This window comes from Cetorhinus maximus, unplaced genomic scaffold, assembly GCF_964194155.1.
Source record: "Cetorhinus maximus unplaced genomic scaffold, sCetMax3.hap1.1 HAP1_SCAFFOLD_476, whole genome shotgun sequence".
Classification (NCBI taxonomy): Eukaryota; Metazoa; Chordata; class Chondrichthyes; order Lamniformes; family Cetorhinidae; genus Cetorhinus; species Cetorhinus maximus.
Window position 1 is genome coordinate 19,317 of NW_027596418.1, and position 9,658 is coordinate 28,974.

The window sequence follows — 9,658 nt, forward strand, 5'->3', positions numbered from 1 at the left end:
AGTGTCGATCTGCTGCAGGGTCAGTGCTGAGGGAGTGAAACACTGTCAGAGGATGAATACAGAGGTAGTGTTGTACTGTTGGAGGGTCAATACTGAGGTACAGCTGAATGTAGGAGGCTCCTTACTGAAGGAGTGCAGCACTGTTAGAGGGTCAGAACTGATGATGCACTGCGCTGTCGGAGGTTCAGTCCTGAGGGAATGCCGATCTGTCGGTTTGTCAGCACTGAGGGAGCGCCAAACTCTTTGAGACTCACTACTGAGGATGCGCCCCACTATTGCATGATCTGTAGTGAGGGTGTGCTGCAGTACCGGAGGCCAATAGTGAGGGAGAGCGGCACGGTTGGAAGGTCAGTACTGACGGCGTACTGCACTGTCGGAGGGTCAGTAGGGAGGGAGTGCTGCAGTTTCAGAGTGTCAATATTGAACGAGTTCCGCATTGTCGGAGGGTCAGTACAGAGGGAGTGTCCCCCTGTGAGATATTCAGTGCTGAGAGACTTCTGCACCGTCAGAGGTCCAGTATTGTGGAACTAATGTACTGCCAGAGGGTCAGTACTGAGAGAATGCCCCACTATCAGAGGGTCAGCTCTGAGAGAGCACAGCACTGTCAGAGGGTCAGGACTGAGAGAAAGCCCCACTATCAGAGGGTCAGCACTGAGAGAGCACAGCACTGTTAGAGGGTCGTTACTGAGGGAATGCCCCACTATCACAGGGACAGCACTGAGAGAGCACAGCACTGTCAGAGGGTCAGTACTGAGGGAATGCCACACTGTCAGAGGGTCAGTACTGAGGGAATGCCACACTGTCTGAGGGTCAGTATAGAGGAAATGCCGCTCTTGCAGAGGGTCAGCTATGAGAGAGCACTGCACTGTCAGAGGGTAAGCACTGAGTTGGAAGCCGCACTGTCTGCGGGTGAGTTCTGATGGAACGTCACATTGTCGGATGGTAAGTCATGAAGGTGTGTTGCACTCTCGGAGGTTCAATACTGAAGGAGTGCGTAACTGTCAGAGTATAAGCACTGAGGATGTCCGCACTGTTGCAGTTATAGTTGTGAGGGACGGTCGCACTGTCAGAGGTTCAGGTTTGAGGGAGTGCCGCACTGTTGGAGGGCCATTACTGAGTACGTACCGCCCTGTAGGAGGGTGAGTACTGAGGGAGTGCCACTCTGTTCGAGGGACAGCACTGTTAGATTTCCGCACTGTCAGTCGATCAGTACTGAGCGAGTGCCACACTGTCGGAGGGTCAGCAATGAGGGCGGACTGCGCTGCCGTACTATGAGTACTGAGTGAGTGCAGCACTTTCGGAGAGGCAGTGCAGTGGGAGTGCCACATTATCAGAGGGTCAGTAGTTAGGGACTGCCGCTTTGTAGGCGTGTCAATACTGGGGGAGCGCTGCACTGTCGGCGGGCCAGCACTGAGGGGGTGCTGCACTAGCAGCAATTCTAAGATGCAATAATAATATTTTGCCAATGTTATTAGATCACTGAGTGATCTGCTCCTGAGGAACATAATCTTAATATTAGATTTGGGCCATTCAAGAGTTAATATCAGGAATCACACAATCACACACTAGCCAGTTGGAAGTTGTTGGGTGTGTCAATTGGGAATGTCAAGGCATATGTTGATGGGTATGTGTTACGTAAGGTTATTAAAGTTTCTGTGTACCAGCTGGTCGCTCTCGTAGTAATACAGAGCTGCGTTAGACCCCATGCATCCTTGAACATGGCTTAGGGGTTTTATTAACTTCTCCTGTTCTCATATTTAAAACAGTTTTAGACCCCTTTCTCCTGTTGTACATGTTCCTCAATTTGTGTTTTTTGAGATATCTTATCTTCACCGCTTTTATGAATAGTTGCTGTCAAACAGAGCAAGCTCACAAATACTTATCGGCTGACCTTTCCTTGTTCCTGATACATGGTGTACAGCATTCAGATCTGCTCAGCACAGAACCTGTCACCATCACACAACCTCAGTATTGACAATGGCCCCATGGTCTGGGTGGGGGGAATGAAAATCTACCCTGCACCCTCGAGTTAGCTCACTGAACCGGCCATTGAAGAACATTAGAAATAGGAGCAGGAGGAGATTAATCTCACCCTGTACATATAAAAAGGGCTGTTTGTTCATTTAAAAATAGACGTGAGTAAATTTAGCAGTGAACAGGTTAATTACTGCAACCTGATTTAACCCTTCAAACTGACTTAGTTCCACAAAGACAGAACTATCAGGCAGAGTCTCACACACTGAATTAGCGAATAATACTGACGTTTATTGAACAGAATAAAAATTAAACAACAATGCACTTTCCAAACAATCAAAAACTTATCAATCAACTTGTTCAATGAACTCAAACTTCTCCAATAGTTAATAAGGGGAGACACAGTGGAAAGTATGTGTCTCAACAAAACCCTACTTTCAAATGCACGCCCAATATGTAAGAAGCAGCTGAAAATCTTAACCGCGCCCCCAACTCCCGCACTGACAGCTGTTCACCGAAAGATACAGAACCTTCCTGAGATCCAGACTGACAGGAATTCTCAACTGTCTGCACCCTGGGCCCAGTGCAACACTCCAACTGTTTTTATATTCATTCAGGGGATTAGGGCCTCGTAGGCTGGGAAAGCACTTATTGCCCATACCCGCCCTTGAGAAGGTGGTGCTGAGCTGAGCTGGCTAGTGTCTATGTTGTTTAGATACACCCACAGTGCTGTTATGGAGGGAGTTCAAGGATATTGATCCAGCGACAGTGAAGGAATGGCCGATATATATCCAAGTCAGGATGGTGAGTGGCTTGGAGGCGAACACCCAGGTGCTGCTGTTCCCATGTGTCTGCTGCCCTTGTCCTTCCAGATGGCAGGGGTAATGTGTTTGGAAGTTGCTGTCGAAGCAGCGTTGGTGATTTGCTAAGTTTACCTTGTAGATGGTACACGCTCCTGATGCTGTGTGTCATTGGTGGAGGGATTGAAATTTTTTTGATGTGGTGCCAATCAAGCGAGGCTGCTTTGTCCTTGATGTTGTCGAGTGTCTTGAGTGTTGTGGGAGATGCACTGATACACGCAAGTGGAGAGCAATCCATCACACCCTGACTTGTACTTTGTAGATGGTGGGCAGACACTGGCGCGGTCAGGGGGTGAGTTACTTGCAGCAGGATTTCCTGATTCGGATCAGCTCTTGTCGGCACTGTATTTATTTGGCTAGTCCAGTTCAGTTTCTGATATTCAAGCCCTTGAATGTCAAGGGGCGATGGTTAGTGTTTCGTGATGGAGAATGTAAATGCCTGGCACTTGTATGGCGCGAATATGACTTGCCACTTGTCCGCCAAAGGCTGCGCATTGTCCAGGCCTCGCTTCGACTGGACATGGGCTGCTTCAGTGTCTGAGGAGTCCCGAACGATGCTGGACATTGTGCAATCTTCACCGACATCCCCGCTTCTGATCTGATGATTGAAGGAAGGTTATTGATGCAGCCGCTGAAGATGGTTGGCCCAAGGACTCTAGCCAGAGGTATTCCGGCGGCGATATCATCTCCACCTGGGAGCCACACTGACAGGAATTCTGCACTGACTGACCCCCCGGGCCCAGTGCCACACTCTCCATTTGCACCCTGAGAGGAATCTCCCCACTGTCCCCGAGGGACAGAAGTGATTTTCCTTCGCTTGGTGTCCACATCGAGGCGTTTCTGTATTTCACACCCTAGAGATTTGTCACACCATCTTCGGCCATGTCGTTCCAAATGGCTGATTGGTCACTCATGCAACCAGGGCTAACGTCATTGGTTCCAGCTCATTGCTCACGTTGACTTCAAATGCATAGAAATTCTTCCTAAAGTCTGTTTTTCATAGTTGATGCATTGTTCCTAAGTGGCCAGATCGAAAAAGAATAGTACGGACCCGTGCTCTTATTTCCCATTTTTTAATGGTGTTCCATTTTAAGCATACCAGACCGGTTCAGATCAGTATTCGTATTTATCAGTTTTTACTGTGTTTATTTTCTGGGCATGTGCCCACATCCCCCACAACCTCATCCAGTTCTGGAGTCTCCATCCCGGATGTAATCTCTCTGCATCTACCAACGGATCTACATCAGAAACTGAGAAGCTTCAATGGAATTTGTCTTTTTGTTTGAACATCAGAGCCCCAATTTGCTCCAGATCTCTGATGAATGTACAAAACTCTCATCCTGGGTACCGATCGAGTGAAAATTTGCCACGCCTTATCTAAGTCAAACACATCCTACCTCAGGTCAGAGGAATTAAACCGTTTTCCTTCAGCTGAGATCAACAAAAAAATAGGAGCGCGAGTCGTCCATTCGGGCCCAAGATCCTTCACCACCGTTCGATACAATGGTGCCTATTAACACTGTGTCTGGACCTCCACTTTCACTGACTTAAATCTTGTAAAATTGCAGTAAGACTTCCACCTCTTGTGAAGTACAAACACATCATTTATCTTCCCACTCTACCCGTGAGCTAACCTGTACTGTGTCCTGTACACGGATTCCAAATTCCCTCCGAGCATCAACATTAAAAATGGCCTCAACATTTATTAACTATTCTGTTCTTCTATTCTTCCTGTGAAAGAGGATAACCTCACATTTCTACCTGCCACCATATTACCCGATCACTCAACCTACCGCTATATCTTTCCAGATATTTGTGTGCTCCACACAGTTTTACCGTCATGCAAGTAAGCAGGGTAGAGATATTTCCACCAACAGTGACTCCGCCGGATTCATTGGGTAGACTGTCCTTCTAGAAGCTGTTTGCACGAGCATTCAGGCAAAATTTTCACAAAATAGACGTCAATCGACAGGGTGTTGTTTCCGGATGGTGGACACGTGTCTCTTGCCGCTAGTTCCTGCTTTCTCAACTCCCCAGTGGCCAGCATTCCAAGGGAACACTCTGAAACTCTCCCTCAAGTGAGACAGCATGGACGTTCAGGACTGGGAGGAGCTCGCTGCCAGTCGGACAAAATGGCGACAAGGTGTCCATCATTCTGCATCACGCTTTGAGTCTCCATGTCTTCATAATGAGGCAGAGCGGCTGCAGGGAAGGGAAGGAAATGAAGAAAAAACTGCTCTCCGGATCCCACTACCTGGTGGGATGTAATATGCCATGTACCCGAAGCTCTGCGGTTGGAGACTCGGCCTGCTCATCCACATGAAGACCAACGGAAGGCAGTGGCCACCCCGAGGAGACATCAGCATAGAATCGAGGGACAGCCGAATCTGAGGACAATTTACTATCCAGCTTATAAAGAATAACAGACGCCCGAGAGTGAGTTATAGCCTGGAATCTAATCAAAGGGTTTGTGGTGGTTTATATATAGGATAACAGATATACCGAAACTGAGTTCTTGGCTGGAATCTAATGGAGGAGTTCAGGGTGGTTTATATATAGGATAACAGATGCCAGGGAGTGAGTTACAGACTGGAATCTAATCGAGTGGCTCAGGGGGCTTATATATATAGAATGACAGATTTCCAGGAGTCAAGCACAGAATGGAATCTAATGGAGGGGTTATTGGTTGTTTATACATAGAATAACTGATAACTGAGAGTGAGTTACAGACTGGAATCTAATTAAAGGGTTTGTGGTGGTTTATATATAGGATAACAGATAACCCGGAAGTGAGTTATAGGCTGGAATCTAACAGAGGAGTTCAGGGTGGTTTATATATAGGATAACAGATATCAGGGAGTGAGTTACAGGCTGGGATATAATTAAGGGGTTCGGGGCGGTTTATATGAAGAATAAAAGATACCTGGATGTGAGTTACAGACTGGATACTAATCGAGGGGTTCGGGGGTTTATATATAGAATAAAAGATAGCCAGAAGTGAGTTACAGACTGAAATCTAGTCGAGGGATTCGGGGGTTTATATATAGAATCGCAGATACCCGGCAATGAGTTACAGACTGAAGTCTAATCGAGGGGTTCGGGGGTTTATATACGATCATAGATACCCGAGATTGAGCTGAAGACTGGAATCTAATCGAGGGGTTCGGTGTGGTTTAATATATATATATAATATATATATAATAACAGATGCCTAGGTGAAAGTTACAGACTGGAATCTAATTGAGGAGTTTGGTGTGTTTTATATATGCAATAACAGTTACCTCTGAGTGAGTTATAGACTGAAATCTAATGGAGGGTTTCGGAGTGGTTTATATACAGATAACCAAATACTCTAGAGTCAGTTACAGGCTTGAATTTAATTGAGGTGTTCAGAGTGGTTTACATGTAAACCATATGTATATAAAATATATAGAATAACAGAAGCCCGGGAATGCGTTACAGGCTGGAATCTAATCGAGGTGTTTGGGGTGGTTTACATATAGAAAAACAGATACCCGGGAGTGAGGTCGAGTTTACTGGAATCTAATCGAGCGCTTCGTGGTGGTTTATATATAGAATAACAGATACCCGGGAGTGAGTTGCAGACTGGAATCTAATCGAAGGGCTCGTAGTGGTTTATATATGAAGCATATGTATATAATATATATAGAATAACAGAGGCCCGGGAATGAGTTACAGTCTGGAATCTAATCGAGCGGTTTTTGGTGGATTATATATAGGATATTAGATACCCGGAATTGAGTTGCAGACTGTAATTTAATCAATGGGTTTGTTATGGTTTATATTTAGCATAACAAATACCCAGGAGTGAGTTACAGACAGGAATCTAATCAAAGGGTTTGCGATGTTTCATATATAGGATAACAGACTCCCGGGTGTGAGTTACAGACTGGAATCTAATCGGGGTTTCAGGGTGGTTTATTTATAGAATAACAGATACCCGAGAGTAACTTACAGACTGGAATCTAATCGAGGGTTTCGGGGAGGATTATATATAGAATAACAGATACCCGGGAGTAAGTTACAGACTGGAATCTAATCGAGGGGTTCGGGGTGGTTTATATATAGAATAACAGATACCCGGGAGTAAGTTACAGACTGGAATCTAATCGAGCTGTTCTGGATCGTTTATTTACTGAATAAGAGATACTGGGTGTGAGTTACAGTTGTCTTTTCCCTTCTGAATCTTTTCCCCTCTGTCTCTTTCCCCAATCTGTCTCTTTCCCCATCTCTCTTTCCCCCTCTCCCTTTCTTCCTCTCTCATTCCCCCCACCTCGCTTTTCGCCCCTCTCTGCTTTCACCCGTCTCTTTGTCCCCCCTCTCTCTTCCCCCCTCTCTTTTTCCCCCCTCTCCTTTTCCCCTCTGCCTCTTTCGCCCACTGTCTCTTCCCCCGCCCCTCTCGTGCAACCACTGACTCTTTCCCCGCTGTCTCTAACTCCTGTGCCTTACCCCTGTCTCTTTCCCCCCAGTCTATTTACCCCCTCTGTCTCTCTCCCCCTTCATCTTTCGCCCCCTGTCTCACCCCGCCCCCCGCAAATTACTTCCCCGCTCATGTTTCTTCCCCCGCAAGCTTCTTTCCCCGCAAATTATTAACCCCGCAAATTATTTCCCGCGCAAATTATTCCCTCCCACAGATTATTCCCCCCGCAAATTATGCCCCGGGTAGATTTCCCCCTGCAATGTTTTCCTCCTGCAAACTTCCCACACCTGCAAATTATTCCCCGGGAAGATTTACCCCTGCAAAGATTTCCCCCTGCAAACTTCCCACCCCTGCAAATTATTCTCCGGATAGATTTCTCCCAGCAAAGTTTTCCCCCTGCAAACTTCCCAGCCCAGGCAAATTATTGCCCCCCACAAATTTCCCCCCTGCAAATTATTCCTCCCAAAATTTCATACCCCGCCTCGCTAATTATTCCCCCCACAAAGTTTACACCCCCTGCAAACTTTTCCCCACGCACATCTTACACTCAGAAATTTTCCCTCGGCAAAATTCCCCTCCCCCCGCCAAAAAATCTTCCTCCCCGCAATTTATTCAGCCCTGCAAATTAGTCACCTCCAAAATCACCCCCCAGGAAAAAAAATTTTCAGCGCCAAATTTTCCCGCCTCAAGAAATTTGCCCTCCTGAAAATTACGTCTGCAATCCTCCCTGCAAATTGCTTCCCACATTTATGCACCTGAAAATTTTGCCTCCCGCAAAATTTGCACCACCCACAAATTTTCCTCTCCGCCTATCTCCCTTCCACATCTCTTTCCCTTACCCTGCCTCCCCTGTCTGACTAACTCCACTCTTCTCTCACTGTATGTATCTTCCCCCCGCATGTCTATCTCCCCTCTGTGTTTTCCCTCTCCTCTCTGTCTAGCTGCCCCCGCTCTGTGTCTGAATTCCACCCCCATTTCTCTAAACCCCTCACTCTATTTCCCCCTCTGTATAATTTCCCCCTCCCTCTCTTTACCTGCCTTCTCTCTCAATCCGATGTCCCTGTAATTACACTCTCTGTCTAATTCTCCCACTCTACGCTGTCTGATTCCTCCCTTTCTAATATCCCCCTTTCTGTCTAATTACTCCCTCAAATTCCCCCCCTCTATCTTTCTACCTCCCCCTCTATCTCTCTAATCCCCCCTCTATCTCTCTAATGCCCCCTCTGTCTCCAATTATCCCGTATCTCCAATTACACACTCTCTGTCTAATTCTCTCTTTCTCTTATTTCCTCACTCTGTCTAATCCTCTCTCAATAATCCCCCCTTTCACTTATGCTCACTTTCCCTGTAATTATCCCATCTCTAATCCCCCACTCACTCTAGTCGCCCCATCCGGCTCTAAACCTCTTTCTAATTTCGCCCACAGTTCTAATTTACCCTCTACTCTAATTCCCCTTGCCTAATTTTCCCCGACTCACTCCAATTCCCCTACCTCCCTCTATTTTTATTTTCTCTCCAATTGCTGCTCTCTCTCTCTAATTACCCCCTCTCTGTAATTACCCCCTGTCTTTTTCCCCCTGTCTAATTCTCCAACTCTCTTTCTCTATTTTCAGCTTTTTCTAATTTCCCCCTCTCTCTAATTCTCCCCATATCTAATTGCCCCTCTTTCTCTAATTACCCCCATGTCTAATTCGCCCCCACTCTTTATCTAATTTCCCCTTTTCCTAATTTCCCCACTCTCTCCCTATTTCTCCCTCTAAGTCTAATTCACCCTCTCTAATTCCCCCTCTGTCTAATTACCTCCCAATCTCTCGAATAACCCCCATCTACATAATTCCCCCACTCTGTCTCATTTCCTCCCACTTTCGTCAATTCCGCCCCATGTATCTAATTCCTCGTCTCTGTCTAATTTCCTCCCACTCTCTCAAATTACCCCCCCATGTGTCTAATTCCCCCTCTGTCTAATTGTCCTTCTCCTGAGCAGCCCCCCTGTATTTTAATGGTTTATGTACCCCGAACCCCAGAAATTACCCCCGTGGAAATTTTCACCCCCCGCAAATATTCTTCCCCATGCAAATTGCACCTCCTGCAAATCACCACCCCACAAAATTTTCCCTCCCACATATTTCCACCACCCCGCAAATTTCCCCCCAAATGCAACATTCCACCCCCGTAATTCCCCCCCCCCCCACAAATTTCCACCATTACAAGTTCCCCCGTGTAACTTTAGCTCACCTCGCAAATTTTCTCCCCCGCAAATCACCCACCTGCAAATTTACCCCTCCCGCAAACCTCCCCCACCCACAAATTCCACCCTCGCAAATTTCCCCAACATGCAAAACCCCCCCACGAAAAATTTCCACTCCCGCAAATTTCACCCCGC